The following is a 26,437-nucleotide window of genomic DNA, read 5'->3' as shown; positions in this document are numbered from 1 at the left end:
CTGCAATGTCTGATTCGGCACCGCAAGCTACCCTCCTCGCCTCTCCCCTGCGGATCCCCGCTGCCCTCTCCCACACTGGTGCACACTTTTTTTCCAGTCCGGACTCTACATCGAATCATTTAGTCATAAGCGTTTTTTTTTTTAAATCTCCTTTATTTAAATTCCGTTCAATCACTGAGAGCCCAAGAATCTAAACTAAATTTAATGTCAGCCTCTCTGTCCCTCGCTCTCAACCTTTCTCCTTGTCCCTGGAATGAGTGCCATCTCCTTCTGAGTGGCGTTAGTTGTCTAAGCAACTTTCCCCCTCACCTTCCCATCTCCAGCACCACCAGTTTCTCCCTCTGTTGGTCTCACTGATATACAAATTATTTCTTTACAAAAACCCTTGGGTCCTAAATCCCCTCCAGCTGCGGCTGCACTGCTCCGCTGTCCTTCCTGGGACTCTGTGCTCTCTCTTCTCTCTCACTCTTTCTAGCCTATTCTAGTTGGGTCTGGCCCCTTTCTTTGCAGAAAATGCTCTTCCATGGTGAGCAGAAATGCTGCTGCCATACAAGGCAGTCGTCTCTCTGTCCTTGCTGGACCTGACTTCTCAGTGGCACTGGGCATAGTGACCACTCCCAACTCAGCGTGGGCTCCGTGGCTTGGGCACATTGCTCCTCCTGGGTTTTCTGCTGCTCTCTGTCTGCTCCTCCTGGGTCTCTGAATTTTGGTGGACCCTTGTCTCATTAGGTTGCTAGGACAGCTGTAACAAAGAACCATAAACTGGGTGGCTTAAACACCAGAACTTATTCTCTCAGAGTTATTTTTAGTGAATTATTGGGGTGACATTGGTTAATAAAGCTATACAGCTTTCAGGTGTCCAGTATTATAATACATCATCTGTATATTGCACTGTGTGCTTACCACCCAACATCAAGCCTCCTTCTATCACCATTTAGCCCTCCTGCACCCTCTTCTACCTGCCCCCGGCCCATTTTCCCTCCAGTAATCACCATATCCTTGTCTGTGTCTGTAAGTGTGTTTGCTTTTTTTTGTCTTAATCCCTTTACCTTCTCACCCAGCCTCCCAAACGCCCTTCCCTCTGACAGCTGTCAGTCTATTCTCTGTCTTGTTGAGTCTGTTTCTATTTTGTTTATTTTGTTCATTAGATTTCACAGATAAGTGAAATCACAGGGTATTTTCTTTATCTGACTGTCTTATTCCACTTAACATAATGCTCTCCAGGTCCATCCACGTTGTTGCAGAGGAAAGATTTCCTTCTTTTTATGGCTGAGCAGTATCCCACCGTGTAAATCTACCACAGCCTCTTTATCCACTCACCTACTGATGGGCGCTTGGGCTGCTTCCAAATCTTGGCTATTGTAAATATCACTGCAGTGAACATAAGGGTGTATGTATTCTTTAAAATTAGTGTTTTGGGTTTCTTTGGATAAATTCCCAGAAGTGGAATTGCTGGGTCATAAGGCAGTTCTATTTTTAATTTTCTGAGGTGACTCCATGCTGCTCTCCACAGCGGCTGCGCCAGTCCGCATCCCCGCCAGCAGTGCACGAGGGTGTCCTCTTCTCCACGGCCTCGCCAGCACTCATCATTCAAGTTGTTGATGATAACTATTCTGACAGGTGTGAGGGGACATCTCATTGTGGTTTTCATTTGCATTTCTCTGATGATTAGTGACATTGAACATCTTTTCACACATCTAATTGGCCACCTGCATGTCCTCTTTGGAGAAATATCTATTTGGCTCCCCACCCCCTTTTTTTTAATTGGATTGTTTGGTTTTTGGTGTTGAGTTTTATAAGTTCTTTATAAATTTTGGATACTAATTTCACATCAGATGTATCATTGGCAGACATGTTCTCCCACTCAGTGGGTTGTCTTTTCATTTTGGGGATGGTTTCCTTTACTGTGCAAAAAGTTTTGTTTTGCGTAATCCCATTTGTTTAATTTTTCTTTTGTTTCTCTTGCCCAAGGAGATATATCAGAAAAAATATTGCTGTGAGAAATGTCCAAGATTTTGCTTCCCATGTTTTCTTCTAGGATTTTTATGGTTTCAAGTCTTACATTTAAGTCTTTCATACATTTTGAGTTTATCCTTGTGTATGGTGTAAGAAGGTGGTTTAGTTTAATTTTTTGCATGTATCTGTCCAACTTCCCAACACCATTTATTGAATACATTGTCTTTATACCCCATTGTATGTTCTTGCCTCCTCTGTTAAATATTAATTGACTATAAAGGCATGGGTTTATTTGGGGGCTCTCTATTTTTGTAAAGATTTTATTTATTTGTTTTTAGAGAGAAGGGAAGTGGGGAGAGAGAGACAGAGAGAAACATGGGTGTGAGAGAAACATCAATTGGTTGCCTCTCATATTTGCCCCAACCAGGGACCTACAACCCAGGCATGTACCCTGACCAGGGATTGAACCAGCAACCTTTTGGTTTATAGGATGATGCCCAACAAACTGAGCCACATCGGTCAGGACTGAGCTTTCTATCCCGTTTCATTGAGCTATATGTCTGTTTGTATGGCAGTACCCTGCTGTTTTGATTAGTATAACCTTGTAGTATAGTTTGATATCAAGGTAACATGATTCCTCCCATTTTGTTCTTTCTCAAGATTTCTGTGGCTATTCAAGGTCTTTTGTGGTTTGATATAAATTTTTGGAATATTTGTTCTAGTCTGAGAAATATGCCATTGGCATCGAGATAAGAATTGTGTTAAATCTATAGATTGCTTTGAGTAGTATGGACATTTTAATGATTTAAGTCTTCCTATCCATGAACACAGTATGTGCTTCCATTTATTTGTAACTTCTTCAATTTGTTTCTTTAGCATCTTATAATTTTCTGAATACAGGTCTTTACATCCTTGGTAAAATTTATTCCTAGGTAACTTATTATTTTTTATTGTTGCAGTTGTAATATATGGGAATTTTTTTTTTTAGTTTCCATTTCTGAAAGTTCATTATTGGTGTATAAAAATGCAACTGATTTCTGGATGTTTATTTTGTATCCTGCTACTTTACTGAATTTGTTTATCAGTAGATTTTTGGTGGAATCTTTTGGGCTCTCTACATACAGCCTCATGGCATCTGCAAATAATGATGGTTTTACTTCTTCCTTTTCAATTCGGATGCCTCTTATTTCCTTTTCCTGTCTGATTGCTGAGGCTAGAACTTCCAGTGCTATGCTGAATAAGAGTGGTAAAAGAGGACATCCCTGTCTTGTTCCTGATCTTAAAGAAGTGCTTTTAGTTTCTCCCCATTGAGTATGATGTTGGCTGTGTGTTTCTCATATATGGCCTTTGCTGAGAGTTTTAATCATGAATGAATTATGGATTTTATCATATATTCTTTTTTCATCTATTGATATGATCATATAATGTTTACCTTCATTTTGTTCAAGTGGTGTATCGTGTTTATTGATTTGCAGATATTGTACCAACTTTGCACCCCTGTAATAAAGCCCACTTGATCATGGAGTATGATCTTTTTAATGTACTGCAGGATCCACCTTGCTAATATTTTGTTGACAAATTTAGTTTTTGTGTTCATCAGTGATATTGGTGTGTAATTTTCCTTCTTTGTATTGTCCTTATCTGGTTTTGGAATTAGGATAATGCTGGCTTCATAAAATGAGCTTGGGAATCTTCTCTTTTCTTGAATTTTTTGGAGTAGGTTGAGAAAGATGGGTCTTAGTTCTCTGAATTTTTGGTGAAATTTACTTGTGAAGCCATCTGGTTTAGTAGGGCTTTTGTTTGTTAGTAGTTTTGTGATTACTGCTTCAATTTTATTAGTTGTAATAGATCTATTCAGATTTTCTGATTCTTCCTGATTTAGTTTTGGAAGACTCTGTTTCTAAGAATTTATCCATTTTCCACAGGTTGGCAGTTTTTTTTTGGCATATGATCATAGTATTTTCTTACAACCCATTGTATTTTGGGGTGTCAACTGTTACTTCCCCTCTAACATTTCTGATTCTATTTATTTGGTCCTCTCTCTTTTTTTCTTGATGAGTCTGATTAAAGGTTTGTCAATCTTGTTTATTTTTCCAAGAAACTGCTCTTGGTTTCATTGATACTTCGTAGTATTTTTTAGACTCTATTTCATTTATTTCTGCTGTGATCTTTATTATTTCCCTTCTACTCCCTTTGGTCTTTGTTTGTTGTTCTTTTTTCAGTTTCCTTAAGTGTAATGTTAGATTGTTTGCTTGGGATTTTTCTTGTTAAAATCCCCTACTATGACAGTATTACTATTGATCTCTCCCTTCATGTCCATCAAGATTTGCTTTATAACTTTAGCTGCTCCTGTGTTGGGTGCACAAATGTTTACAAGGGTTACAGCCTCCTGTTGGATGGATCACTGTAGCATTATGTTATGTCCTTCATTGTCTTTTGTTATGGCTTTTTTTTAAGTCTATTTTGTCTTATATGAGTATTGCTACCCAGCTTTTAGTTTTCATTTTCATGAAATGTCTTTCCCATCTCTTTACTTTTTAGTCTGTGTGTATTTTTAGTTCAGAGCTGGGTCTCTTGAAGGCAGAATATATATGGGTCTTGTTTTCTTAGCTATTCTGCTACCCTATATCTTTCCATTCGTGCATTTAAGCCATTCACATTTAAAGTGATTATTGACAGGTACTATTTATTGCCATTTTATTCTTTATAACTTGGTTCCTCTGTTTTGTTGGAGGGTGGTTTTCCTCTTCTTAAAGAAGACCCTTTGACATTTCTTGTAACACTGGTTTGGTGGTGATGAACTCCTGGCAACATGAAGTGGAATTTGCCTCAGCAGGGTCTGGTGCCTGTTGAGAACTTATTTTGAAGATGCCACTTGTGAAATTAATTGGATCTTTCTTTGATGTTTTCTGGACCTGGCTACTGGGTATGTTGGTTCTGGGGCCTCTTTGGAGGGACTCAGGTGTACGTCAATGTCAGACACAGCCCATGCCTGGCCCTAGGGAACCTGTTTAGAGCTAAAGATCAATCCACAGTTTGTGGCTGCTTCTGCTGGGTCAGAGTGTGCTTGGGAAGGACCACGCTGTGCTCCAAGGCCAGCTTCCACCAGCACTGAGCCCAGAGGCAGGTCATTAAAAGCCCCAAAGCCCCCAGAGTTTCACCTCTACCTGGCCTTGCCTCTGAGCTGCCTATTAGGCTGAGTCACTGAAAGAGCATCTGGCAGTACTTAAGTGGCAGAGCTAGGTTCTCAGTGAGTCACCAGGTAGGGGCGAGTGGTATTCTCCAGAGTGATATAGGTTCAAACTTGTGTCTGAGGCCACTCAGCAAAAGTCCCGGGGTATACCAAATGTAGCTGCCACTTGCCAGGTGCCTGCAGACCTCTGTGGTAGAGTGGGGTCTCAGGGAGTTGTCAGGTGGAGGGCAGCAGAGTTCATCAGGCCCAAACAGACCAAGATTTGGCTGTGTGAAAGGAGGGTTCTGCACCAGATAGGTGTGCAAGAGAAAAATGGCCTTTGTCCTAGAGCCACACAACCAAGTCTGTCCCAGATTCTGCAGGGATACTGAGCTCATTAGGGTGGGGCCACCAAGATTCAGGAGGGTGGGGTTAGTATCTCTCCCATGAAGGGGCTGTTACAGTTGGGGAAAAGTGGGGGGATTCTCCCCTGCCCCAGAACCACAGAACTCTGTCTGTCCTGGATTCTGACCAGACCTCCTGGGGAGCTCAAGTGTGGTAGGGTGGAGCCATGGGGCACCCAGGTGGTGGAAAGAGGCATCAATCAAGTTCATGGCAAAGTGGGGGGAATGATCCCCACTCCAAAGCCACACAACTCAGTCAGTAACTCCTCCTGAGTCTGCCCCATTCTCTACACCCGGCCAATGCAGCTGACTCCTCAGCAGGGCCTAAGCTCTGCAGGGTGGGGCAAGAGGGAGTCCAGAGCGTGGGACTATTGCTTTTCCTCAGGCTGAGGCCACAGGGAGGGGAGTGCTCCACCCAGAAAGATGGCATCTCTGGTGCAGGAGGAGGACTCGCTGTAGGTACCCTGGTGGCTGTCTCCCTTCAGCTCTCTCCCCAGAGCCACAAACCCTAGCCTCTCCTCACAAGACTGTAGTCTTCTCCACCCTCCCTCTGCTGGAGCCCAGGGTGAGTGGCTACAGATGAGATTTTGTGCATTGGCCCTTTAAGAGGGAGCCTGTGTTTAGCAGACTCGCATCTCTCCCTGGTGAGCAGAATCCCTGCTGATTTTCACAGCCAGATGTTCTGTGGGTGCCTCTTCCAGGCTCTGGTTCTCTGGGCTGGGGAACCCACTGTGGGGCTGGTGCAGGGTTGAGACCCCACAGTCCTCCAGGGTAACCTTTGCAACTGAGCTATACCTCTGGAATCTCAGCCTCCACCCATGGGAGCAGGGCCAGAACTTTTTGGGTCTCTGCCTTTCCTACCAGTCTCGACGCGGCTTCTTCTGTAAATCCTTGGTTATAAGAGTTCTTTTCAGCTAGTCTTCAGTTGGTTATTTGGATAATTGTCCTGTATTTTGTTGTAATTCCAGTTTGGTTCTGGGAGGAGGTGAATGGAACTCCCACCTACTCCACTGCCACCTGAGAAAATCTGAGTGCTGAATAATGAGAATGAGAGAGTACATGCATGAGTGCCCAGCTGCACAAATTCCGTGTCAGTGCAAATTTGTTTCACTTGCACAGGGTCCCTTTTTAAATCTGTTTACCTGTCACCTCCCACATGTGGCAACGATTGTGCCTTCTAGTCCCCCTTTATTCCTGCATCAGACAATAGAACTAGTGTTTGCTTGAATAAGTAATAGTGTGTCAACAGTTATTGAGTACTGGCTATTTTAGGGGTGTTTAAAAGACAAAGACTTAAACACAAACCAGAGTGATTTTCAAGGAGGTCATGGTGGTCTGATTCTTTTCATGGTGGTTACAATTTTTTCTTCTTTAAAAGAGTGTCTTGTTGCAGGCAAAACTGAGTTTGGTTTAATATTTATTTCTTTGTTATACTTTTCATAGAAATAAAGCAATAAATCACTTAAAATTTCTTCTGCAGACCACAGGACCTATTTTTTTCAGCAAACACAGTTGGTATGCCAATCAGACTCTGACTGGGGTGCACTCAGTCCACATTACTGCCTGGCTGGATGTCAAGGTTGCTGGTTCAAGTCCTACTGTGTGTACTTATGGGGGGGACTAGGGTCCCTACAGTGGGACATGTTTGAATCTGAATCCAAGTAGTAGTGGGGCAGGTTCACTTTAAACAGCATGCACCTTTAGAAGTTCTGGCACTGGATCCTCTGCTCCACGCTTTGAGGTGAAATCAAAGCTTACTTTGGCTTTGACTTTAGTTTTGGTCTAATAATAGTCTGACAGGTAACAACTGCTTTGTAATTTAACTTTTCCCCTTTCATGACAGGAACACAAACTCTTTGGCTTTCTTGGCATCTGTGAGGTGAGTTATGCATATTATAGATGCAGAAATGGAATGAGGAGTGGCTTGCATGCAGCCAGACAGCAAATCCAAGAATACAGTGACTGCAGAGCCACAAGGCTGCCCCGAACTCCTTGGCTGCTGCCACCTTCTTGTCCCTCCACTGTGCCTGGCAAATATCAGCAGGGAAGAGCAGTTTGGGCCCATGGACAGGAAGAGAGACTGAAGACAGAATTCCCAGCATTTGAAAGGGTGAAAGCTGGCCCAGGTTGCACTTCTTTCCTGTCCAGTTGGGGTGAAGAAATATGGATGGCGAGTTCCTTCCTTCTTACCTGCTCCTTGGCCTCTGAAATGCAGTCAGCCTGCTTTCTTCAGCAAATGTGTGCTCAATTCTGGGTGAAACAGGTTATAATAAAAACCAAAGGTGAACCATGACATTGCCTCTAATTGCCCCAAAGGGGTTTTGACCCTGAGCTAGAAGACATGTAATATTGCATTTTCCCGTTAGGGAGGGAGACGCTTTACTTGTCACCCATAGGCGATCTCCCACTTCCTTAGGTATAATGGGTCTTAGCAAAAGCATCCATCACTTACTGAACACCTATTTGAGCTAGGCACTATCGGGCATTTTCTATGGTGTCACTTAATCCTCAAGACCACGAATATTGACTGAGCAACTACCATGTGCCAAACACCATGCTGGGGAGAGGAGATACAAACAATATATTGGGTACCGTCCCTGCTCTCCAGACCTGTATAGTCTAGTGTAGAAGATATAATCATGGCCAAGTAATTATAATCCAGTATTATAAGGGCAAAGAGGTGAGCCCAGAGGACTATGGAAATACATAGGAGGAGACCCTAACCCTGTTTAGGGGTGCCAGGGAACTCTTAATACATAAAGTGATGTCTAAGTGCTAGCCAATGGAAATTAGTATCTCCAGAATTATCTCTGAGCCTCCTAGAGTTCATGAAACACAGGACGCTGGCCCCAAAGATGCTCACATTCTCATCCCCAGACTTTGTTATCTTATACATCGAAGGGTCTTTGTTGGTGTGATTGAGGTAGAAATCTTGAGATGGAGTGATCATCTTGGGTGTTTGGGAGGCCCAATGTAAGCACATGTAAGCAATACTGTGTATGTGATGATGGAAGTAAGAGGTTGGGGCAGTGAGAGGAAGGGACCGCAAGCCAAGGCATGCAGGCGCCCCCAGAAGCTGGAGAGGGCAAGGGAACGGATTCTCCCTCAGAGCCTCCAGCAGGAACCCACCCTGCTGGCATTTGGTTTTGATCTGTAGACTCATTTTGACTTATTAGGGCTGCAGTAGAATAAATGTGTGTTGCTTTAAGCCACTAGGTTTGTGGCGATTTGTTATAGCAGCAGTAAGAAGCATACAGATGTTCAGTAACAACTTGCCCAATGCCAAATTAGACAGGATGAAGCAAGGATCAAAACCAAGAGTGATGTCAACTACATTTCAATAAAACTGGGGAAATAACCCAGAAAACACGACTGACTACCCCAAAGCCCGGGTGGTCCTTTTCCAAAGCTTACGTTGCCACGTGAGAAACAGCTCTGGCGTAAGCTCAGGCTGTTCTGAAGAGCCTGCGTGCCCATTTCCTTCCCTTCTCGCTTGCCAAAGGCACAGCGTGTGCTTATGGAGACAGTGAGTGGTATTAGATTCTAACATGCTGGAATGCTAGATAGAGGACGAAACCTGTGGATCGATGAGTTGGTTTCTGGACAGCAGAGTGGAAAGAGAACAGATTTCAGTTAAGAGGCCCAGGCTGCAGCCCTGGGACTGGAACTAACTTGCTCTGAAGCTTGAGCTAACCCTTTCACACTTCCGGGGCTCATTGCGCTTATCTGGATAGGGCCCGAGCTAATGGTTTTGACGATCCTTCAGTGCTGACATCGTACCATTTCTCAAGACTGCCAGTCTGTCCTGTCCCCTCTCCCCAGCATAGGCACTGTGAGGTCGCTAAGCCCGGGAGTTCAGTGTTAGCAACTCAGATGCCAGTTCATTTATTATTTAACCACAGAAAAGGAAAGAACCCTGTCCTCTTCCAAAGGGGCCAGACTTATAGAGATCATCTTAGACTCCCTGAGTTTCAGACACTCTGCAGATCAAGCTGAGAAATTAATTAACAATGAGCAAAGGTGAAGAGGATAGTTTTAGTTTGTAAATTCTTTGAAGGCACATCATAAAGTATTATTTGAACGGTTCAAGTGAAAAATGATGCTGGCTGATTCCGGAAACCACCATTCTCCGTGTTATCTGGTGCTGGAGCCTGAAACGGGAGCTGGAAATGTGATCGGATCTTTGGTAAATGATCTCAGGGGCCCCAGCACAGGAGACAAGGCTGTTTCAGATTATGTGTTCAAATTAAATGCCAATTTGTTCGCCTAGAGCGATGCTGAGGCTTTAGCAACGTTGTAGTGATAACTTGTGGGTTTCAGGCAACCTTTATGGTAACACCTGAACCTCTCACAGCTTCGCACCTTCGACGCATGGGAAACCACAGCACACACTCCACCCCCGCTCTGTGCTGTCCCGGGTGCAGTGCTGTGAAAGCCACTGATGCTGCCAAATGGCTTTCTCAGCGTTTCTTTGCTTTGTGCCCTGCAGATGCCCAGGAACACTCAGAAAACATATTGGTTATTAACCTGACCAATCAACAAATAATACACAGCCCCATGGCCGCAAAGTACTTCCCTCTCTTGGCGCCTCTAAATGGCACTCGACACTATCATCATTCTCTTCTAGAAGGTGTTGCCACCTTATTCGGCGGTGCTTTACTCTGTCCACTCCCCTTCTTGGCTGCTCCTGCTCAGTCTCACCTCTGGCTTCCCACCTTCCCTTTGCCTGCTCACCGCTGGCCTTCCCTGTCCATCCTTGGATCCCAGCTCTTTTCTCCGCACGTTGTCTCCCTGGGTTACCTCGTCCAACACAGTGTTTGATCAGCACCCAGAGCCTCCAGAGACCACTGAGCCCTCTCCAGCCTCAGCTCCCACCAGCTGAATCTGCTGGGGTCCCAGAGCCCAGGCCCACTCCCACCTCTGCACTCAGGAACAGCTGTGTGGAGGCGGACACGTGAGTAAAGCCTCGGTTTCCTTGTCTATAATATGGGGAGAACAACATAGCCTGCCTCACACACAGTGTTGCAGCAATATCAAAGACATTAGTTTTGTAAAGTGACTGGCACATAGCAGTCACAGAAAACATGTTATCTGTCATTCTGATTTGAATAATTGCACTTTTAAAATATTTTTAAAAATTTATTATTTTTTATCTGCACTCAAGGGTATGCTTTATTCATTTTAGAGAGGGTAAAGAAGGGAGAGAAAGAGGGAGACAGACATTGATGGGAGAGAGAAACATTGATTAGTTGTCTCTTATATGCGCCCTGACCAAGACTGAACTCACACCCAGGCATGTGCCCTGACTGGGAATCGAACTTGTGAACTTCTGATTTATGGGACATCATTCCAACGAATTGAGCCATACCGGCCAGGGCAATAATTGCACTTTTTAGCATGGATATTCTGTTAACAGATCCAATGCACACCCTCCTCCCTAAAAAAAAAAAAAAGAAAAGAAAAAGAAAAGCACAACACTTCACATGACCTCTCTCATGATTCTCACTGCTGTTTCTGGTATCACCTGCTTCCCCGTTTTCTAGACCCAGGAGTTGAACGTCAGCTTGGAGCCTCTCTCTCTTTTGTGCTTTTGTCTGATGAACTGCCATGTCCTGCCTCTCGGTTCTCCCCAATCACCTAATTTGGTTACTGTCATGGCTCCCTAACCGACCTCCCTCACTCATGTTTTTTTTGCTGCCAGTGCACCCTGCACCTCGTGAAAATGTTCCTTTTGGCCTCCAGCTGTAATTGCACGCTCCCTGGTCCCAAACGAACTTCCACTGACTCACCCCTGTGTGACTGAAAGCCAGTTCCTCCATGTGATGCTCAAGTCCCTACAGCAGGGTTGAGACTGTTGGGCATGTGCCAGGGGCCGGGAGGGGACTGCCCTCTGGCTGCCAGAGGGGGGCAGCTTGGGTGGGAGCGAATGTGAGTCACTCAGTTGTGGCAAAGAGTATGTAGAGAGAATGGAAACTCAATGCTAAATAGCAAAAACATCAAAAATCACATGGGCATGGTTGGCATTGGATCAGAAATACTTATCAAGCATCTACTGTGTGCCAGACCCCCAGGCAGGGTGTTGGGGACAGAGCGTGGAGGGAGCCCAGTGTTTGTGCTCACGGCTGCACAGCCAGAGAGGGAGGCGGGCAAATGCACGGGCCCTTATCACAGCCTGCAGCCCACCGCACTGCTCTGCAGGGGCTCACCGAGGGGCACACACACGGGGGTGCGCAGGGGGAGAGCTGCTGGGAGGAAATGACATCTTGGCTGAGACAGAAGCCTGAGGACTCACTCAGCCAGGTGAGGGTGGGGAGGTGAGGGTAGGAAGGGGCTCCAGGAGGAGGGGGTGCCTTGGCCCCGCTGAGATGCAGAGAGGCCTTGCTGTGCAGGTGCAGCTGGTCTCAAGCTGAGGTGGGGGCTGCGGAGAAGGGAGCTAAGAGATAAGGCTGAGAGTCTAGCAAGAGTGTGAGCTTTCTTACCATGATAAAAGGGTTGAATTTTATCTGGGGGGTGAGGGGGAGCCACTGACAGGTTTTAAGCAGAGGAGTGGTTTCATCTGGTGTTCCTTTTTATCAGAGCTGAGAGAAAGGCCAGGATTTTGGTTTGGAAGAGGCTGAGTATATCAACAATCAGCACTTACACAATTTCAGTAATTCTCTTTCAACAACTGAAACGATTTTAATTTCCACGCAGTGACCTCTGACCCTTCCAGTTTATAAGTAACAAGAGAAGTCAACTGATTTATGCGCTGTTATCTAGATAAGTATTTATTAGGATCATAATTATAGCATGTCAGAGTCTGAAAAGACCTCAGACAGGGTCTGCTTGAAAATAAAGGCATCAGGGCCCTGAACAGTGGGTCCTTGCCTTTTTTCTGGTTTGCTGCCTAATTTAGCCCGGTCTGTTTCTGTGACCTTGAGTAACTGTAAAACCACCGGTGGGGACGGGGGGGGGGGGGGGGGGGGGGCTGCCGCATGATGCCTGGGAGGGCCCTGAGGGGCCCCGGGGCCTGGCCCAGCCCAGCAGCCTCTTCTCAGGGAGAAATGTCCTGGCGAGCTCCTCACCCACGATGAGCCAGAAGCAGGTTCGCTAGGGAAGAGATGAGAGTGAGCTGAAGGGGCGGGTGTCCTGGGAGGGAACTTGCCGTGCTGTTCACAGACGCTGCCCCTTCCAGCCCAGTCTGGAAAGGTGGAGGAGATACAGTCTCCTCTCCAGGCCCCGGCCCGAAGGCTGCTTCATAGAGGTCGCTGTCAGGCAGCACGTGTCATTTGGAGAAAAATCTGTCTGATGGCTTAGTCATTCCAGGGGCAGAAAAGGGTGTTAGTCACAGAGTGGAGATGACTTAAGATTTGATTATTTCTCACAGTGAAGGGTGACAAACTGGCTCCCTCAAACCCCAAACACTTTTCAAGGTCATTGGAAATGTCAGTGTCACCACTATCTCACCTTTGAGCAGAAGGAGGCAGCCTTAGCACTGGTCCTGACGCTGGCCCTGGCCCTGATCCTGGCCCTGACCCTGACCCTGACCCTGGCAGGTTTCCAGGCCTTTACCGTTCGCTCACGTTTGTCCCAGACTCCCCCACCACAGCCTCCATTCTTTCACAAGAACACCCACATCTTTTCCTCCTGTTAATCTTCTCGCCCCTTCCTATGTTCCCTAAAAACGTAGGCTCCCTTCCTACCAAAGAGACGCTGTTAGATTGTGTACACAAACCTCCACGGATCCCAGGGGGGAAGCTGAAGTTAAAGGAGAATGAATGACACTCGGATTTCTCCAGCATCTTCTAGTGGTTGCAAATGGCATCTATTCAGCCAATGACCACCTAGTCAGCACCCCCAGAGGGTCAGGCCAGGTGCTGGCACCTGTGCCGAGTGGGAAGACGCCGAACAAGGCTGGAGGGGCTCAGGCCGAATAGAGGACCCTGCAGGAAAGGGACAGGGACCAGGGATGGGGGGAGGTGGCTGCCGGAACCTACGAACAAGCAGACTATAAGGAACAGTGGGCTGTCCCGAAACGCCCCCTGCAGAGGGCATTCAGTTCACTGTTTATCTTCCTCTCCTTATGAAGCCCTGGAAGGTCAAGTCCTCCTCACCTTCCTTCCTGGCCTCGCTGGGCCCCGAGTCTTTGTCCACACTGCCCCCACCCATGTCCCTCCCCCGGAGCTCTCCACGTCCCACGTGCTGGGTGGCATCTGGGAGCCCAGGACACAGTTGTGCGGTCAGATCGCAAGTGTCCGTTGACCTATCCTCTCAGACACAGTGAGTTCAACTCCAGGTTTTATTCCAACAGAGCCACAGAAACCTGCGAGAGAAAAGGCAGTTGCTTTTTGAAATGCCCTCAGTGTGCTAAGCACGTTATATTGAATCCGCATAACAAGTCTACGAGGTAGATATTATCTGCATTTTAGAGATGAGGAGCCAGAGGCACAGAGACATCAAGTAACTTTCTCAAAGTCACACAGCTGCTAAGTGGTGGTTCCAGACTTGGGGCCCAGGCCGGTCTCTCACTTAATAGATTGCCAAAGGCTGGGAAGCTAAGGATGAGGACCTTGGGGGCAGGTGTACTCTGCTATGCCATGTAGACAAGGTGCTGACAAACGCCGGAATTTGTCCAGGTAGCCACCTCTCTCCAGCTCCAGAGTGGAATCTGAGTATTAGAAGCTGGTGTTTTCATACTGTAAACATGAAATCAGTTTGGTGAGTCACAACCAGTGTCTTTCTAAAAAATGAAATCTAGTAAAAACAGAGTTCGTCGTACCTTTCATCTGGAATTCTGACAAATGTCTTTATTATTTAAGCCAATCTGTGCTGTGGTTATTGTTCTCTTGCTGAAAGCATCCTGGGGGATTCAGTGAAAGTGTGATATTCCTGGAGGGCCACCCGACTACACGTGTGCAGACTTAACAAAAGCAGCAATGTCACTTCTAGGAATATAAGTCAAAAAGGAAATGACTGAACCGTCAGTGAAATCAATGTTTTTAATAGAAAAAAAATGACATGACCTAAATGATCATCAGTAAAGATCATCAGACTTATAGAATGGAATGCCATACAACCAGTAATACAATGAGATTTAGAAAGCAGTAAATTTTTCATTCTGTCTTAGCATAAAAGACATAAACAGAAAAGTACACAAGCCATTGAGTTAAAATGAAAAGGTAAGACAGCTGTGAGTTTTGCAACCTCTGATGTATGATTGGTAGGGGCAAAGAGCATCACTGGATGCTGAAACCACTGGGTCAAAGGTTGGTGAAGCAGGATGGTTACTCCTGAGGTTATCAGTTACAAGTGGCGGAAAGGACCCTTATTGGAGAGATGTGGCAGAGGCTGCTTGAACCAACCAATCAGACTGTGCCACCGAGGGGCAACGCTGGAATTCAGCCCCAACCTCAGTCCCCGACTCCAGGGCTCTGTCCCAGCACCCAAGCCACCTGGGGGGCGGCCCTCCCCCCAGTGAACACTCTGAGCAGCTCCAGCCTCTCCTGTGGGGGCTCCGATAGAGACCGTGGCCCGAGGGCCCCCAGCACAGGAAATTAGTCAGGTTGCTGGAGTGGAGCCCAGGAAAGGTCCAGAAGCTCAGATCAGGCCTCACTGGAAGATGCTTTGTAAAATAAAAGCAGGACCGCATCCACCACATCATCTGACGCTCTGATTAAGAATCACGAGTGGCCACACCATGTGGCAGGCAGGAGGCGGTGTGCCCAGCCCCAGAGACATGATCCGACACGCTCCACTGTCAGAGCACGCACGGTATTCAGGCGGGGCTACCGTGTGCAGGGGGAAAGCAGGTCAGGAGTCAGATGTCATGGCTAAGCCGTGTTTTCTTAAAGTAAATACTATTCAGTTTTCATTTAATTTTATTTTTTAAATATTTTATTTGTTTCTTTTTAGAGAGAAGGAAAGGGAGGGAGAAAGAGAGGAACATGGATGCTAGGAGACACATCAGCTGGTTGCCTCTCCCCTGCCCCCCAACCGGGGACCCGGCTCTCAACCCTCAACCCAAGCGCGTGCCCTGACTGGCGATCGAACCGGTGACCTTTCAGTTCACAGGCCGGCACTCAGTCCACTGAGCCACACTAGCCAGGGCTCAATTTTCATTTAATGTTAAATGAAATTGAGATGTTTAAATAAAAATGAGCATTTTTGTTTAATTTTAATTATTTGATTAAAAGACTGCTTTACTAAAAGTCTTAGGCTGAAGAACAATGAAGTCATTGATCAAAATACTCCCATAAGAAAAAAATATTAATAATAATAAAGGAAGGTAAGGGAGCTGTGAGTTCTGCGTGTGCACAGGCCCCGTGCAGTGGGGACCCTGCAGACAGACACTGTGCCTGCAAGGAGACGCCTTCTCTCCCACTGACGGAGGAGACTCCCGCCGGATCCACAGTGGCTGTGAAGCTAAGGTCACCCACTGAGCGTTCATGCTTGAACTTGGAGGAAGCTGCCCTGCTGTCATGGCGACAGCAGAGTCCCAGGTCTGCCCCTGGGGAAGCTTCTGCCCCCCAGGGCCCTGAGGGGCCTCTGTGCTCTGCGCAGCCTGGCAAGCCCCTCGCTCTGACCGTGGGAAGGACTGTGCGAGGAGTCACAATGGCCTCATTTCAAATAACTTCTAGCTCAGACACTGCAGCAAATGTTGATCTGAGCCCGGAGTCCAGGAACGGTCACGGTTAGTGCTGAGTGCCCAAGATCCGGGCAGCAGCCCACTGAAGGGTGATGTCGGTGGTGGTGGTCAGAGCGCAGCAGCCGGTGCCGCCCCCAGCAGGCTGGTCGTAGGGGCGGAAGCCCAGGCAAGCAGCCACGTGGGTCTGATCAAGGTGAGTCAGTGAGTTCTGCTGGACGCTGTTCCCATCCTGAACTGGTTTTATGACCCTGCCTGAGACCTTCATCCCGACCTGTGTGAAATGGGCCCGACACGAGAGCTGCGAAGCCCAGCAGCAGAGGACGTGTGCTAAAACCTTCCAGATGCTTCTCTAGACAGCCAGCTTGTCTTCTCTGTTGTTCAGCCCTGACCCAAGTCCTGACTATGCCCAGTGCTCAGAAAAATGTGATTCACAGCCAGGAGCAGAGGGGAAGGGGCTCCGCCATGTGGGTTAGTGGCTCTGCAGCCCAGAAAGGCACCCGCTTCCCTGGTTTCCCCCTGCCTTCTGAGCCACAAGGTGGTTGACCTGGCCAAGGGCTGAGGAACCCTGGGTGGCCCAGGCTCAGAGCAGAGGCCCCCTGACTGAGAGGACACTGGAGGGGCTGCAGCCAGTCCCCCCTGAGACTTCGTGCGGGCTGCCACTTCCTGGGACTTATGGCATCCGAGACTGCTCCTGCTGGGAGGAAGTGATGGTTTCGACCCCGTGGAGGAGACGGTGGTCCCTGTGGTCACAGCTGTGCTCTGTGCTGCCTCGGCGACTCAATGCCACATGGTCTCCAAACTGAGAACATCCTCGCCAGGCATCACACTCCCGCCTCCCTCCTCTCCCCATCCTTCCTCCCTGCCCCACCACACGGTTCCCGTGCTGAGCCACTCATCCGTGGTGCCGTGCATGACCGCCGAGCAAACGCACACACTGGCCACCTGACCGTCGGACCTGGGCCTGTCCCTGTCTTATCAAAGTGCACGTTCCACAGCCCGTGCCGCTTCAAGGAGTCCAGAGTGTAGTGCGGGGCTGACGTGGGACCAGGTGACTGCCCGGCAGCTCTGTAACAGCTCTGTGCAAAGCCCCTAGCAGCCATGGCAGGGAGCGTGGGGGGCATGGGGCTGTAAGTGGCTACAGGCTGACGGTGTCTGGGTGTGGCCCGTGGGCTCTACCTGGCTCGAGAGGTGTGGTCTGGAACCTAGTGTGGTGAGCACACGCCTCACCACACACATGCACGTGCGCACACGTATGTGCACATGCATGCATGCATGGGTGTGCATGAGCACACACAGGTGAGTGGTGCCAGGGTGTGGAGGAGAAGCCCCCAGGAGGCAGCGCAGAGTCCTGGCTCCATTCTAGCTCTCGGACAATCACATGGTTTCCCAGGCCCTCACTTCTTCCAGCTATAAAATCGGGATAACAGTACCTGCCCACCCTAATAGTGCGGGATGGTGGCCCATCGATGGCCCATCTATGAGATTTATGTCTGGGAGAAGCTGGTTTGCTTCCCAAACTTGGTTCAGCCTGGGGAACTCTTGAAACATCCAGATTCCTGGGTTCTCTCCCAGAACTGCTGGTTCAGTGGTCTGAGGGGCTACCACGAGTGTATATGAAAGAAATGGTGTCCAGGTGATTCTGGTGGAAACCACCAGGAAAACAAACCTGGTGCATAAACAGAGCAGACGTGGGGCTTGGATTCAGATGCCAGGAGGCAGCTAGGTGCTGCCATCTAACCCCCAGAGTGCTGCGCCGAAGTCGACCCAGACGCACATGCCAGGTATGGCAGGTGCCAGCAGCCAGCTTCTCACAGTGAAACGGACACTCTGGATTTGAGTGAAACGACGCCGCCCACACACACGCCCCCCCAACACGGGCTGTGAAGAAGTCAGCCTTACTGTGAGCAGGTCTTGAGCGATCATGACAGATGGCCGTGGACATGAGGGGTTTCAGGAGCAGCTGTAGCTCTACCTGGGTCCTGGGGGGTGTAGCTGCAGCGCGACACCCAGAGCGCGGTGCCAGAGCTGGGAAAAATCCAGAGCGTGGAGCGGTGAGATGGGCATGAATACAGAACCCAGGAAAGGGGGATTTTAGGGAGACTGCTGACACCATGAAATGTCACGCCAGGCCCAGTGATACACAGGAGCGTCGGGTCAGAGATGGGTCTGGATAAAGAACCATGAGCAAGCCCGTATGAACAGCAGCGAGGGGGAACCAGAAGCCAGGGGAGCAGGAGGCTGGGTGGGGGCGGGTGTGGTGTGGTCGCGTGCAGCTGGGCTGGTGCTGGAGGGCCATGCGAGCAGTGACTGGGAGACCACACTGACGTTCTCATCGAGGGGGAGGCAGCACTCAGTATTGTCGACTGTAACAGACGTGCTTCATTTCAGTGAGTGCATTTTTGCATTAATTTACTTGTTCACTCAATAGCTAGCAACCTATCACATTTACCGGCTAATGTATAGGAGTTACAGAAGAAGCTTTTTGGCTCAATATGAAGAATGTTTAACCAAATTCCAGAATAGCTCTCTAGGAATAGGATCGGCTAGCTGATCCCATGGGGCTGGAGCCTGTCTAGGTTAGGAGTCTGAGGATTAGAGCCGGGCTGGGCAGTAAATTCACCCTAAGTTGTCGGTCACAGCGTATAGGGAAACATTCCGCATGGTGTGGGAATGTAGCCCAGCTCCCACTCAGAAAAGCCAGTGGGAAGCAAGGTCTGGTACACAGGAACCAGGCCCACGGATAGGTTTTCCCATGGGGAATCAGGCCTGCATTGTACCTAGGCTGCTATGAGACTTGCTTTTGCTAAAACTCCCTCAGCCTGGATGGAGGCAGCAAATGTTTTCTGTGTATCTTTAACTTCCTAAGATCTGTGCTAAACCTCCCAAGTATGGAATATAACCAGTTCAACCACTTTTCACCTTGGTCTGCAACATCCTTCTCTTTGAAGTAATCAGCCACATTCTTTCCTTTGTTATCTATAAAAGGTAATCACCTACAGCGAAGCTGTGCATAGTAAATGAGGACCATCCTCAATGTCATGTACCCAGAAAAGCCATAAAGGCCTGTCTGGGCAGGGGTCAGGCCCTATCTCTCTCTCTTAGAGAGTGGCCATGCCATCCCTTTTTCTCCACTGGACTTCTGTAGTCCGTGTGAATTTGTTCATGGTGGCCACAACACATGGATCTTGCTGACCACGGTCTGCATCAACAACTGGGAAAGCCCAAGCGGTAAATACAGCCTTTAACTGCAGAGCATTTAACTTTGAAGTGCCAACTGGGAGAGCCAGGTTCAGATGTCAGGTCTGAAGGGTCAAGGGAGGTGACTTCACAGCAGCAGGGACCCCGGGTGGGGAAGCTGAGGGCTGGAAGATGGTTAGAATCCAGCGGGAAGCAGGAGGCAAGAGCCAGGGCAGGGCCTGAGGCAGAGGGTCCTAGGTGGTGGCTGGACATTTGCAGGAATGTCCTGTGTGCGGCCGTGGGTAAGGAGTCCTCCAGCCTGCCAGCTAGACTGGCTCTGTAATCTGTGAGACCTGGTGCAAAATGAAAATGCAGCCCTCCTTGCTCAGAAATTGGGAGTTTTGAGACAACCACCACAGAACACTGACCCAAGCGTGGGGCCCTTCCGAGTGCGGGTCCTGTGTGGGTGGCTGGCCAAGAGGCGGCCCTGTGGGCTGGCCTGTGTGGAAGGAAGGCGGTGCTGTTTGTGTTAGAGCAGAATCTGCTGGGCGCCGTGGGGGCAGAACAGCCTGGAGGATGCCCGGGAAACCATGCCAGCGCTGAGAGCCTTTCATTTTATCAGCTAAAAACACCCTGAGATTTTGTAGCTGGTGTAATGCGGTCCAGACAAGTCAGCCAAAAAGACAAAGCAAAGGTCCCTCAAGGCCCATGTCTAGCAACCCAATTACAGGGACTTGCCGTATCAAATTCTGCAGCCCGCCCGTCAAAGGCGCCGGTTCTGCTGTCATTTCAACGGGTCAGCAAGCACAGCCGACACGGGATGTCCCCACAGGCGGGGCGTGGTGCACTGCATTCATTTCTGTTCTAAGGTTTCCAGTGCATTCTTGGGGCCAGAGATCACGGGCCTCTCGCCCCTTCTCAGGGTCTGCTTTCCTTCTGGCACGTGCAGCAGTGCTGACAGGTGAGAAGAGAGACACCTGGAAACTGGATTCACCCTCTGACGGGGCAACACGCCTGCTGAGAACAGATCACAGGGAAACGCATGCTCCAGTTAAAGCCAAGAATCTAAGCAAACAGTTCACCCCTTCTCATCCTGGAGGGACGATAAAAGGATGATCTGAAGTGTTAAGGTTAGTAGATGTTGTTCGGAGGTCATGCATCAGTCTCTCAGCTGTCCATCTACCTGTACATACATGAATATGATGTATGTATATGTAGGTCTATATGTGTCTGTGTATGTATGTGTGTATGCAAGTATTTGTGTGATGTATATATAAATATACACACATATTGTACACTCACACACCCATATATATTATAATACATAAAGCACTGACAAGAGTTACGGGGAAAACTGGTTCTCCCAAGTCCGCCTGTGACTGGCGATTAAATCTCCCACAGGCCAGATAGCGTGGTGGATGAAGCACGTCGCTTCCTCGGGCAAAGAAACAGGGACTGCCAGGCTAGGTGGGCGACCCTGACAAGTTAAATTAAAGCCTCTGTCGGTGAGAAACCACCCACACGAGCTCTCGGTGCCAGGCTGCCTCGAAGCCCCATGTTGACAGCTATGACTCAGCTTCCCATTTGCACCCCCAGGATCCTGGCTCCAAGGGAGGACCCAAGGCCGGCCCTGTCTGTTCACGGCATGGTCTGCAAAAGTCGGACATTGAGACAAGCAGCTGAAACCAAGTCTCACAGTCAAGCAGTGAGACAGCAGCCTGCTAGGCCCTCCCTGGGTAGAAGAGAGGGTTCCTTACACACAGCAGTAGTGGCCTGTGTACAACAGATTTGGCATCTGCACAGGCCCTTTATGATTTTACGTTAACACCACGTCAGAGATGTCTGTGTGTGCAGAATGAGGACGGGGCACCGTCCACACGCTGGTTTGGCTCCCTCATGGCAGCGGGACCTCACCTGGTGCGGTCCTCGGGGCCGCAGCCCACGAAGGTGCTGCTCTCCCTCGGGGAGCAGGGGCTGCAGTGATGGCTGTTTGAAGAGACAATGATCAGCCTTTTGGATAAGCCTTGAATAGCAAAACCTACCAAGTGATGGTGTGTCTAATGGCACGTTTTAAATGACAACAGAATACAAGAAAGACAAAATAGTAAGATGGATTAAACACAACTGCGTTTTTTTCCTTATGAAAATCAATGTAGCTGTTTTAATTTCTCTTTTTGACTCTAAACTCAATATATGCAGGTTGTTTACATGTTTGTCGAGTATTGACTCTTGCTCGAGGTGGGGGCAGGGCATGGGCTGTCCTTTAAGACAGGGGTCCCCAACCCCGGGGCCACGGACCGGTACCCGTCTCGGAGTGTTAGGAACCGGGCAGTGGCACAGCAGGAGGTGAGCTTGAATGTCATGCATTGAATCATCCTGAAGCCAACCACCCCCATCCATGGAAAAATTATCGTCCATGAAACTGGTCCCTGATGCCCCAAAGGTTGGGGACCGCTGCTTTAAGAGCTTGCATGGTCACAGGAATAACCTTCGAAGGGACAGAACAGACAATAATGACGGGGTGCTAGAGAGGCACTGAAGCCAGGAAGGGGAGCCGATCGCACAGCATGGTGAGTGCCCCTGATGCCGCTGAAGTGCACACCTCAAAATGCTCACAATAGCAAGGTTTTTCTGTATGTATTTCATTACCATGCAAATGAGTAAATGCCCATTAGACACTGATTCAGAAGTGAAAGTGAAAAGAATAAAAAGCTCACAGTTGCCCAAGTTCATCATCACATGAGTCCACACCCTAGTGCCCAGACACACAAACATGATGATCCAAATTGCATCTGGAAGAAACAGGAGAGGAAGAGACTGGGAAAACCCACATGCGCCGTGCCAAGCCTAGGAACGGTGGCTGTAAGTCCAGCACCTAATGAGAAAAAGAATAATGAATGTCGAGACAGTCTCAAAACGAAACCCTCCGGACTGAAAAAGGCATCCGCAGAGGTTGCCCAGCTGTGACCCCCAGACCACATCCAGCCTGCATCTGGTTTTGTGTGGCCTGAGAGCTGAGGACAGTTTTCAGGTTCAAATGGTCGAGAAAAAAAGCAAGAGAAAAATACCAGCGCTCTGTGACATGTGAAAATGAAATGAAATAGAAATGCCGTGCCCCGAAACAATCTTGCACTGGAACACAGCCACACCCAGTCCCCAGGCATCTCCTCTGGCGCTTTAGTGCCGTGACTGTGGGGTTGGGTGACCGTGGGGTGGGGTGACCGCGAAAGAAACCACCTGGCCTGCCAAGCCAGAAGTGTTTTCTCTGTGGCCCTTTAAGAAGTGTGCTCTGGAGAACCGAAGGTCCTTCCAGATGAAGGTGGGCCACCCAGAGCCTCCATCCAGGCAGGGGCCACCTTCTTGATAAAGCCACCCTACTAGCAGGGCTCACTTAAAACAGAGGGGGCGAGGGACCAAGGCTGCTGTGGGTAAGGACCCCCATTCCACCCCCTGTGCTCTCAAATACCCTCCCCCACTTTATCTGCATCCCGCTTTTTCCCCTTTCAAAGCTTCTGTGTTTCTTCACCATAAACTATGCAGCAGGTACCCCAGCGCTGGTGGGGGAGGGGTGGGAGACTGCTGAGGACCAGCAAGTGCTGGGCAGTGAAGTGTAAGCTCTCCATCTTCCCCACAGCTCTCCTATAAAGTAGGCATTACAGTTCCACTTTGTACGTAATATTAGATCCTTTATTTTTCTTTTTCTGAGTGAGCGCCATTGTCCCTGGCATTATTCCACAAGCTTACATAAATGAGGTCATTTAATCCTGAGAACTCCGTAAGTAGGAAGAGATATTATTCTTATTTTACAACAGAGGTCATTGAGGCCAAGATGTATTAAATAATTTGCCTGAAGTTGCTCTGATGGAAAACACCACATCAGGATTTGAACCCAGGGCCTGACCTGCACAGCTGCACGGGCTCCGAGGCCAACAATGCAGGCAGGCCCAGATTTCACGGAGGAGACCTGGACTGCAGCAGCGTTTCAAGGCGACCGCACCTGGCTCCAAGTCCCACCTGCTCCTGGCTCCTTCACTGATCTTCCTTCAAGGCTCTGGGGCCCAACCATGGCGACCAGAAAGCGGTCTTCATGAATCAAGAAACCAGGACACTTTTCAATTCTCGGCAGCCCCTCCGACACCGAGCAGTGAGAGCAGCTCCCTTTGTCCCCTCCTCTAAGAGAATTTGACGGGAATAGAGTGGATGCCTGTCCTCCATGAGCGAGGCTGCCCTTCTGGATCTGAGTTGGAATACTGGCTTTTCAGCCCATTCTTTTCAGGACTAAGACTGATTTGCTGAAGGCGAGACGGACGACCACTCAGTTACCAGTGGGTGGACAAGGACGAAGAGGACAGACCACCCCAGATGGATTTAGTTTATCCAGGGAGACCCTCTTCAGCTCTAAACTGGCAAACAGGGCGGGGCGCAGGGATCTCTGAGGGAACCACCCCATGTACTCCTACTGCGGCTGCAGTAATGTGCGAGGCCAGCTGCGAGGACGAGGGCTCATTCCAAGGAGAGGTGTTCACAATGAACCGTGCCAGGAAGTCAGCATGAAACTCGGTCTGAGAAGTTTGCCAGAAGGACCAGCTCAGCACTCTGGGCCCAAGTGACTCGACTCATGTCTGCTTAAAGTGGACTGCTGTGGCGAGCCAGCTACTTGGAAGACCTGATGCAGAACGCCAGAGCGCAGAAGGAACCTCAGTTTTGTGTTTCTTTAGGCCTCAGGGGGTCCCACTCAGCAGGTTAGGGAAGACCTGACCCCTCTGTCCTCCATGGACAATGTGCCTCCCCACTTCTAGGCGCTCCCACCTGGAGCCCATGGGGACACTGGAGATGACAAGTGACCTTGCTTTGCAAAGTGAGGCAGAGAGAGAATCACCAGAGCATTTTGCAGGTGCGCAGACACTGCACAGACGCAGACAAGGGCATACCACTAAGCTGGCAGGAATGTGCCCCTGAATAACATCTGGGGAGACCCTGTTGTCTGCATTTCTAAAGGGAAAAAAGACATCAGAACCCAACAAGGCAACAGCAAGATGCTCTCATGGCAGAAGACCTGGTACTAGTTCCAGCTGGCTGCATGGATCTGAGAGCTAGTTTTTGTTTTAATCTGTAATTGGATTCCCTGCATCTCTGATTCTGTCCTGCAAACACTTTTGGAACAGCCACTTTGGGCCAGGCCTGTGCCAGCTTCTGGGAGGTAAACCAGGTGCCGCCCCTGACCACGGCATTCACATTCTGGCATCTTCTGCCACCCCCTGAAAGGTCAACCCCGAGTGTTACACTTTTTACTCGTGCCTCTGAGGGTGGAAATGCCGCAGGCTGGGTCTCCCAGCTGTGTCAGGGGACTCTCCTCCCCTCTGGTCCACACACAAAGAGTGGAGAGCTGCTTTGTGCTCTGCAACCTCAGCCATGAAGAGTGGCTCTATCCTCTGTCCCCAGGGACTCTGATTGTCCTGTAATTATTGCTTTGCCGCCACCTGGGGCCGGCTGATTCACACGGAAATCACAACAGTGCTCATAATTCCTGCAGAGGCCAACCTGCCTATGGCAAGCACACGTGTGGGAGCGTGAGCACACACACACACACACACACACGCCCACCAACTTTCTTCCTGGGCTGTGAGTCGAGTGTAGGCACTGTAAGATGAAAACTGGAGATGGGAACTCAGCCACCACTGGAATGAGATGACACACATGTGCACACGCACACACAGCCTGGGCACACGCACACACATGTGCATACACAACCCTCTTCCTGGTGCTCTGACCCAGTTGCTTATGTGATTCCAAAGTCCCAGAGAAAGGAAGCTGCCCTGAGCACAGTGCATTGAAAATTAAACACAAGCGGTTTGAGAGCTTCCCGGGGAGCGGAATTGTAGGGCAGGACTGGGTTTCCTCTGGTTCTGACTGAGAACTGGCCCAGGCAGGGTTGGTAGTAGAATGATCTCCAGCCCCCGATCTGGGAGCTGACCACCAAGGCTCAGGTTTGCTGTGTTTAGAAGGTGGTGCCCTGCCCATGGTATGTCAGCCATGTTCCAAACAAGCAGAGAGATGTCTGGGACTAAGCTTGTTTGGCAGCTTTTTAAAGGGCGGCAAAAGAGAAGAATGCCAGTAACCAAGAATTTCCCAGGATGCACCACGCCCGGGCCCTGTGATGAGGTCTTCACGGGCATTGGCTCGTGGACTCCTGATACCACCCTCAGAAGTGATGACTGTTCCCAGCCCCTTTTCCCAGGTGGGGAAACTGAGCTTTAGCAGGGTTAGGCAGTTGGCCCAAAGGCCATGGGTCTCGTAGGTGGTGGAGCTGGCCTGGGAACAGAGCTGAGTGACAAGGATGAGAGGGGATCCCTGCCTCAGTCTTGCCCACCTCCTGCTCCAGTGCTGGGGCGGGACCAGGGGCACTGCCGGCTGCACTGCCCCAAGGCTGCCTCGAAGGGCAGAGGGAGGGGCCCAGAGGCCCTGAGGGACCAGCCCCAGGATGCACAGAGGAGGGAAAGTGTGTGCATTTCTTCGAACTTGGCAACAAAATCTCTCTTCCCCTTTCTTCTGGACCCCAGGAGCATTCAGTTAGGACAGCTCAGTTCCTGGCCTCCTATCATCCAAGCTTATCTCCTGTTCTGTTTTATATTTTTCCCCTCGATCTCCCTTCCAAATCCCATTCTCACCCCCATTAGGTTTGCACACTAGCACATTCACATGCACATTCTTGGATATATGTGTATCTGAATATATACATAAATATTCTGGTACAGCATCATTCCGCGTGTGTGTTTAAGGTACTCTGCTACCGACTTTATTGTCTTCTTTCAACTGACTTTGTTTTTAAGTTCCATTCACATTATTTTTTTAAGTCTATCTTATTACTTCTGATGGTGGAACATATTCCACCCCTAGCCCCTCGCTGCAGCCTGATGTGTGTGTGTGTGCATGTGCGTGTGCACATGAGCATGTGGGCAACATGTGTTTCCTGGCTTGAGCACCCACTGAAATGTATGTTTCATGAGAGCAGGTGCTTCGTCTTAACACAGCTGCCTCCCCAGCAATTAATAGCGCTGGGCCTCGACAGGCTGCTCATAAGTCTGGTGAACACGTGAGAGTGCG

Source organism: Phyllostomus discolor, chromosome 15 (genome assembly GCF_004126475.2).
Source record: "Phyllostomus discolor isolate MPI-MPIP mPhyDis1 chromosome 15, mPhyDis1.pri.v3, whole genome shotgun sequence".
In the NCBI taxonomy this organism is placed as follows: Eukaryota; Metazoa; Chordata; class Mammalia; order Chiroptera; family Phyllostomidae; genus Phyllostomus; species Phyllostomus discolor.
The sequence above is the reverse complement of the archived record's forward strand: the minus strand, read 5'-3'. Positions refer to the sequence as shown.